General features: G+C 46.0%; 1 pseudogene; it reads right to left on the bottom strand.

The window, feature by feature from the left end:
- Window positions 1-500: 500 nt before the first annotated feature.
- Window positions 501-7259, bottom strand: LOC118018298 (annotated as a pseudogene).
- Window positions 7260-8673: the final 1414 nt, after the last annotated feature.

Below are 8673 nucleotides of genomic sequence, written 5' to 3'. Positions count from 1 at the left end.
GTCCTCACTCAGAGACCTCTGCTCTGTGTTCTTGCCCATTGGGCAATTCACAGATTCCCCCAAAGAACTGTTGCTAACTTTCTTTTTTTTATTAAGATTTTATTTATTTATTTGAGAGAGAGAATGAGATGAGAGAGAGATCATGAGGGTCAGAGGGAGAAGCAGACTCCCTGCTGAGCAGGGAGCCTGATGCGGGACTTGATCCTGGGATTCCAGGATCATGACCTGAGCCGAAGGCAGTTGCTCAACCAACTGAGCCACCCAGGCGCCCCTGTTGCTAACTTTCAATCTAGAATAAACTACTACAAGCAGAACACAAAGAAGACATTTAGAGGGAACAGCAAGGACGTTTGGAGATTCTTGATTTATTAGTTGCAGGAAGTAAGATTCTAGTGCACAGAGGGACCAGACTAGTCTAAAATGCTGCTGTCAGCCCAGAGAAACAGTAGGGCAATCCCAGAGTTCTGCTAGGAGGGTGGAGACAGCTGCCTCTTGCTAGTCTACTTAGAGAGGGCAAAACCCATCCTGCTGTTCCCAATGTCATAGACAGTGTAATATTCCTTGAGGAAAACATCTCCTAGAATCCACAGGGGCTGCCCAGTGGGGGAGGGCAAGTAAGTGGCCTCAATCCCAAGCGTGCAGTAGCCATTATTCTGCAGACAAAGAACATCAGGATATAACCAGGTGCATGGAGAGGCCTTTCCCTACCGGAACTTCCCACCCTATATTCCTTGACACTTCTGGGGTCTCTGGCTTCCTGTTCACCCTCAACCCTGCCACTAGTGACTCCCCATAGGTGCTCAGATGTGAGCTGGGACACAGAACAGCTGTTTGTGCCCATCCAATCCCATTTTCCTGGAGCCTGGAGTGCATACTTACATTGAAGACATAGGCAGAGGGAGGCAGAGATAATGGGGTCCCGCTGATGACAAAGGTCATGGTGGGCATGCTCTGTAGGGAGCTGCAGTTGACCACATACTGAGAGAGAAGAGAAGCAGAGCTGTAGAATGTCAGGGGACTGGGGGCCCAGACAAAGGGCCCGAGTCCCCCATTCCCCGTGAGACTCTCTTCCTGACCTTCCAGCAGAGGTTGGTTGAGAGCATGGAAGGCAAAGCCTGATTCCCAGGTACAACACCGACCAGATGCTTTTGCTTTCCTGGGCCTCCTTGGACACATCTCAGCTCTGAGATTTTGATTGTGTTGATATGGCCACAAGGAGTTAGGCTCATTCCAGAACACAGATTTCTACTGCCAGAAAGTACCATTTACAGAGAAGAAGCATGGGCACATCCTGTGTGAAGCATGTTCTCACATAAGTGTGTACCTATCCACATACTCATCACAAACACACACACACATCCTGAGGGACCAAGATTTAGTCTGACTAAACTAGACTCTTGCATACAGGAGGAGCAAACTACAGAAGTGGGTATAGGGGAACAGGGGTGGGCACAGGAGGCTGCTCAGAGTAAAAGCCAAAGGAGTATTCCTAGGGAAGAAAGAAACCCAAATGCAATGGAGAAATGCAATATGCCTGGCTCTGTTCATAGAGTCAAATGACAGTGCCACACCAAGGTGAGATGTGTTCCAAGGGCCTGCAATGGAACAGCCACCCCTCCCGACAATCATTCAGCCCATACTCACAGTTGGAGTTGGTGTTATTCCCTCCCCTTATGCCTCCTTGCATTGAGGGTTCATGCCTGAAAGGCCATGATGTGTCCCCACGTGTTCTGTTCCACCAGGAGCTCAGTTCTCCCCCAATCCCTCCTCTTGTCTCTCATGAACTCATTGCACTCAGGCTCCTATGCTGAGGCTGCCTGGATGTGCAGAGGAGCCCTGGCTTCTGGTTACTCACATCACCATTCTGATCTTGTTGGGCTCCTGTTGCCTTCACAAAGAAGTCCAAGTACTGCTGGGGAACAGTCAGTGGGAAGGTTCCCGTATCCACGATCCCCTGGCAGCCCTGGGAGCACAAGCCAGTGGCCTGGTTATCAATAAGAAACCTGAGGGGCACACCAATACAAAGAGAGTCAGGCATTTCTAGGGGTAGCTGGGTGGTGCAGTCAGTTGAGCGTCTGACTCTTGGTTTTAGTTTGAGTCATGATCCCAGGGTTGTGAGATGGAGCCCTGCATTGGGCTCTATGCTTAGCTCGGAGTCTGCTCGGGACTGTCTCTCCCTCTGACCCTCCCCCCCGCTCTCTCTCTCGCCCTCTCTCTTTCAAATAAATAAATAAATAAATCTTTAAAAAAGAGAGAGAGAGTCAGACATTTCTGCCATAAATAAGTGCCGCATCCTCCCTAATCTCCTAACCCTGCGGCTCTGAAAAGATGAGTCTTCCAAAAAGCCAGGCCATACCTTGACACTGCAATCCATGTAATAAATCTGTGTCTTTGGGACCACTGGAATAATATCCTCAGTCTTGCTCTGGTAACTACTCCAGCTCTGACTGAGCTCTGTGGGGAGTAGGGACTGTGTCTTATCCTCTTTAATCTGCCTATATGAGGCCCAACACATAGTGCCAAACATAGCTAAAGTTGGTAATCAAATCATAAATACACATTGGGCACCTACTATGTACAAGACACTCTTAGAAGAATTAGGGTGATATGAAGAGGACTAACTTATATTCGCTGTTTTTAAAGAGCATATTCTAATGGACATGAGACAACACCATACATTAAGCCACAACACCATAGGGCAATAGCTGGTGATCTCCATAATGTAGTCCTATGTGATTCAGTCCCTGATCCCTCATCCAGCTTTTTCGGCTGCTCTACTCTTCCTCTTCAGTCCATTTATATTTTGGGTACTGTTGGTGAATCAAGGTACTTGGATGTAATGGTGAACAAGACAGACACCACAAACTTAACAGAAACACGTAAATGGTGTTTAATTGTAGCCCTGGTGAGTGCCATGAAAGAAATTCAAGAGGCCAGAGAGGAGGGGACTTGATCTAATCTGGCCGTGAGAAGCAGTTGGTCAGACAAGGATTATTCTGAGAAGAGATGCTTAAGGGGTGAGTGCAATTGGTCCAAGTGAAAAGACCCCTCTACTCCAGGCACAAAAACTACTTGTCAGACATCAACTGCTTACCTCTCTACTCATGCACATTGGGGTGATTCCACTGTGTCTACCCACAGATGAAGAGAGACATGTTGGGACACAAGCCAGTAATACTATGGGACTGAAAGAGAGATTGGGTCCCTGAGAGGTCTTTTGGGGGGAGGTAGGAATTTATCTGGTCTCCAAAGGATGTGCACAGGACATGAGGGGCTTCAGGTGATATAGTCAAAAGAGAAGAGGCAAAAGAGTCATGGCAAGGTGCAAGGACGTGGTGAAGTCTGTGCTGCACGCCAGGAAGTGGTGGGAAGGCTGTAGCGATAGGTAGTGCCCAGCTGTTGTATGGTCTTGAGCAAAGGCCAAAGAAGTGTATCTTTAAATGGAGGTGATGGAAATTTCCTGAAGGGTTGGAGTGTAGAAGTAACCGATTCATGGTACTAAGCTCTGGGAACAGATATGCTTGGGCTCAAATTTGGAAATTTGTGAAATGTGTGACTTTGGATAAGTTACTGAACCTCTGAGGCTTGATTCCTTTATCTACACAATGAAATAAACTACTGACCACCTCATACTGTTGTAGTGGAATATACATGCAATAATATATATAAAATATTTAGCACAGTCTCTGGCACATCAAAAACATCAATGAGAGCTGTTACTTTTACTGATGAAGGACTTGGTAGGACTGTGCTACTTGGGATAATGAAGCTCCCAGGAACAAAGACATGGATTCACAGAAGCCTAGGAATGACCAACCTGCTGAAATGACAAGTTTCAGTGACCAAGTCAAAAAGTTTAGTCAAGAGCTACATGTCAGGGTCTACTGAGCTCCAGGAACAATCAGCCTGAGGGTTTGCTGATTCTTTCAGAAGTGTGTGCCAGTGCAAGAACAGGAAATATTGTCACACTGGAGAACATCCTAGGGGTGTCCATAATCCACAGGAAATTTCCCCTGTACTTACTTATCGATGGCAATCTGCCAGTACATTTCCCGGGTGACAGGAGCCCAGACGATCTCACCAAAATAAAACTGGGAGTCCACACCTCCCAGGATGAGCTCCCCACCATACTGATAGGTTGGTTGGCTATGGAGACAAGGAGAAGAGCATGAGTTCCCACAATACACATGATCAGGCAGCTCCTTCCTCCCCTCTCACCATCCCTCTCTCTTTCAGACACAGAGGAACCACAGGACGAAGGGTCTTGTCCTCTGATCTGCTCTTCAGACTCCACCAGGCTGAAGGCACGAGGGAGAGGAGCCTCCTCAGAGGAACACCCAGAGTATCAGAAAACTGGAAATATAAATTATGCCCATAAAACACTTACATTAACAGTGTCATATCCCAGGAGCACAGTCAGGCTGCCACTTCCATAACACAGTGTATAGGTTTGCCCATTGTTTCTGTAGGTAGAGGAACTGCTGGGGTTGAACCTGTTGTGATTGACTGTGCAAAGATAGAATGGAAAGTTAATGTCAACACATTTTCCGAAATACTTGGAGGACACTTATCCTTGATGGCCTGAGACTGTCAGACCAAGCCTGGGGTTGGGCCTCAGCCTCAGATCCTTTGTGCTGAAGACAATCTGTAGCCCCAGAAAAGTCTGTCCCCTTGGCAAACAGATGTTGCCCCTTCCTTCCATTTCCTGAGGAATGGCTCAACTCAAAGTGACAGGAATTGGGGCCCACAGGAGAAAGCTGAGGAAAGGGAACAATGTAGAAAAGAACAGAAGCCTTGGTCTATTTCTGCTGTCTCTCTCCAGAACTGTAGCACTTGTGAAATGTAGACCAAGGGCAAGATTTCCACATGGTCTCAATTTAAGGAGGATGAGATCATGGGTATGCACCAAGAACTCTGGACTTGGATGCTGAGATTGTGCTCAATCCTGACTCTGCCCTGGCCTCTGCTACTATCCATGGGTGGGTGGTGATGGTGGTATACTCACAGCAGGCCTGGCTTTGGCAGTAGGTAGAGGGCACCCACAGGTTGGAGGAGCCTGTGTCAAAGAGGACCAGGAAATTTTGTGGCGGTGTCCCAATGCTGATCTCTCCAAAGTAGTAGGACTGCAAAGAAAAGTTTGTCACGCTCATTTAATAGCCAAGCCTTGTCCTAAGGATGGGGAAGACAGAGACTCACTATAAACCACATTTGGACAAATTATATTTTTCTCTTTCCAGAAGTTCTCCTTCACATCTAGAGCCAGATCCCCTTGATATTGCCCATTTTTGTCCCTAATTGCAAGACTTTGACTAGGTGAGAATTGGTCTGGCAAGCCAGTCTCTTCTTCCAAAGCATTTTCCACTTTGTATCAGGTGATAACACCATGGATTTACCATGCTATGCCAGAACATGCACACTTGGAAAAGCAATCACCTTTTCTCCATTCCCAGTGCCCAAACCCCTCCCCACATCACACACACACACACACACACACACACATAAACACACACACACACATCCTTCCTTTTCTTCCAGTGTTAGATATTTCCCCACCATTCCCCTCCCTCTGGTCACACAGTAGCTAAGGTGCTAGGAAATCCATAGGAAGGTGAGACTTTGGTTTAGTAATGAGAAGTAGCATGGAAAGCAAGAAGAGAACTTCACTGAGACACAGTTTAAGTTCTAAGTGAATTCGGGCCAGTCATGTCACTTACCTGCCTCTCCTTCCACCATCTATAGAAAGTGGAAGTCGAAATAGGAGATCCCTAAGGTGGCTTCTAGATCTGACACTCATGTAACATCTCACTAAGGACAGTCCATAGGACACCGGTGTGTTGAGATGCCCTGAGCAGACACTGCAGCCTCAAGAACACTCAAATACTTGCTCTGAGTACCAGTGTTTGTTTCCAAACGGGGAGATCTGTCATCTGGAGCCACTGGAGATTTTGCCTGGCAGCTTGGCATGTGCTGTCCTTCTTTCCCCTGCAGCCCATCACTGGGACTTCCTTTGGCTCTCTCAATTGACTTGAATATGGTCACTGTGGATCTCTTAACCACATAAATGGAGCTTCAGAGAATGAGCCAGTAATGAGAAGAAGGAAGGAAAGGGAATACAATAGTGTTAAGTGGTACCAACTCATAACTTATCCAGAGACTTTCCACAGGAAGGTGAGACTCAGGTTTAGTAAAAAGTCCAAAATCAGAGCTGATGAGAGGTCTAAGTAAGTATCCAAGAATGGTTATTAGCCAAGGGTTATGGATACCACCTCCCCTTTCACTTACATCCAGGTAGTTAGTGAAGGGTTCATAAGCAACAGCATCATTATTGTAAAGATACTTGGCAGCTGGATCAACCTTTGGGTGGTTCTTCAGGAATGTCTCTAATACACCCCGCTCTTCCATCACCTGGCGGATGGACTTGCCTTTCTTCAGAATGATTCTGCAGAGATTAGGGCAAACAAAAGGAGTGAGCTTCACCTTCCCCGTTAAAGAAATCACTTCAGTGATCTGATCTGGCGTTTTTAAACCTACTTCTACCCAAGAAGAGCCTCTTGTAAGAAATCCTTCTGGGGCGCCTGGGTGGCTCAGTTGGTTAAGCGACTGCCTTCGGCTCAGGTCATGATCCTGGAGTCCCAGGATGGAGTCCCGCATCGGGCTCCCTGCTCAGCAGGGAGTCTGCTTCTCCCTCTGACCCTCCCCCCTCTCATGCTCTCTCTATCTCATTCTCTCTCTCAAATAAATAAATAAAATCTTAAAAAAAAAAAAAAAAAGAAATCCTTCTGGATTTTAGCAAGTTCTGCAGTCACTTCAGCATTTCCAGCCTGAAAATCCACTATAACATATATTTGGGGTTTCCTGCTTATATACACTCTTTCCACAGAATAAATACCTGTTCCTTCCCAGTCCCTCCTCTAAGCTTTATAGATATTGTACATCCTTCCTTCTTGGCTAACAAAACACCAACCCACCTTTACTAATACACACACACACATACACACAGCATCATCATCATCATCATCATCATCATCATCATCATCATCATCCATTTCAAGTCTAGGGTCCCTGTGGTTTTTGGGTTCATGTACCAAGACACAATCTGCCTGCCTTTCCATGAGATCTGCAGGGGAAGGCCTTTGCTTTACCCTAGCTTGTGATGCTCCCTTAGGGCTGAAACTCACAGTGAAACTGAATCCCCATACACACCTTTCCACACCCTCTGAGAGGTGTAGACAAATCAAGACCAAGACCAGGATTTTCATGGTGCTGATTTTAGTGGCCCACAGACATACCAGGACACAGTGGCACACTCAAGGGTTGGGACACACAGAGCGAGATTGCGTCTCTTTTTTACACCCCGATCTCCCTGAACTTTTCACCTGTAGGCACGTGGGCTTCTTAGCCTTGAACCAACTTGTGCCCCTACATATCCATGGATTCTGTTTGTTTTTCCTCCTGGCAAGAATTACGGCCTTTAATATCCACTCTGCAGTCAATTTAAAAAGTGATTAGTGGCTTTGCTGATGGAATCCAAAGATTAGGATGTGATAACAAATGTGAAATTCACTGGAGACAAAGGATCCTGGTGCCCACATCTACTGGGAAATGGGTGCTGGCAACTTCTGCCAGAACAATGGAACAATTTGTTCTTTGGCTCCAAAGTCCATGTGCTTTTTGGAGATTTACAGTAGACTCTCCACTTCTTCTTCCCCTTTTCCTTCCTGTTCCTCTCATCAGACCCATCTATAGTCTTCTGATGTGATTCTCATGGTCCATGACACTCTGATCTTTATTTTCAATTTTTTAGTTCACAATTAGCCAACATTTATGGAATGTCTACTCTGTGCTCACTTCTATACTAAGCTCTGGGAGTACAAAGAAAATTCAGAAATGGTCCTTGTAGGCAGTCAGCATCCTGCCTAATGACTGACATATAATCTAATTATGAGATGATGTGATCACTCTAGCATCCAAATGTGTGTTGAATGAATGAGAATGATAAGAACAGTATTCATAAAGCAAGCAGAGACAAGAAATGATAGCTTGTGGCAGGGGTGGGGGGATGGAAAAGCCTTCAGAGAAGAAGTAATTTGAGTTAGGATCTTCCTGGTTGGTAGACGAGAAGGTAAGGAAAGTGGGAAAAGCCACTGGAGGCAGAAGCAAAGCCTGAGCAATGGCACCCAGAAGTGCATGCAGTTTGTGTCATGAAGTCAGAGAACACTGTGACCAATGTGGCCACAAGAGCACTTCTCAACATGGCTCCTCACAAGCCAAGACCCACCCAAAGGACCTGCACTGGGTCTGCACAGTCCTTATCATGCCAATTGGCTCTGGAAATTATTTTCTCCTCAGAATTCTGTTGCAATGGAAAGGACTGTAATGCTAAAACAGGGATACTCTTGATTCTACAAAACTATATTAAAGCAGCATGGATTCAGTATCCACAGTATTTTAACTTCTAGTCCATCAAACTATTTATTATTAAGCCTCATACTAATGGAGCACACTGTGGAGCATCTGGATCAAATTCCTGGAGCATAGTATTAAGTGTCTACACGGGCATGACTGGATGGTGAGGTGGACCTCATATGCCATGCTAAGTACCATGGACTTTATTCCTTAAGCAGTAAGGAGCCATTAATTTGTTTTAATCAAGGAAATGACACACTTAACGCC

The sequence above is a fragment of the Mirounga leonina genome, unplaced genomic scaffold (genome assembly GCF_011800145.1).
Source record: "Mirounga leonina isolate KUSES-001 unplaced genomic scaffold, KU_Mleo_1.0 Mir_170664, whole genome shotgun sequence".
In the NCBI taxonomy this organism is placed as follows: domain Eukaryota; kingdom Metazoa; phylum Chordata; class Mammalia; order Carnivora; family Phocidae; genus Mirounga; species Mirounga leonina.
The sequence above is the reverse complement of the archived record's forward strand: the minus strand, read 5'-3'. Positions and strand labels throughout refer to the sequence as shown.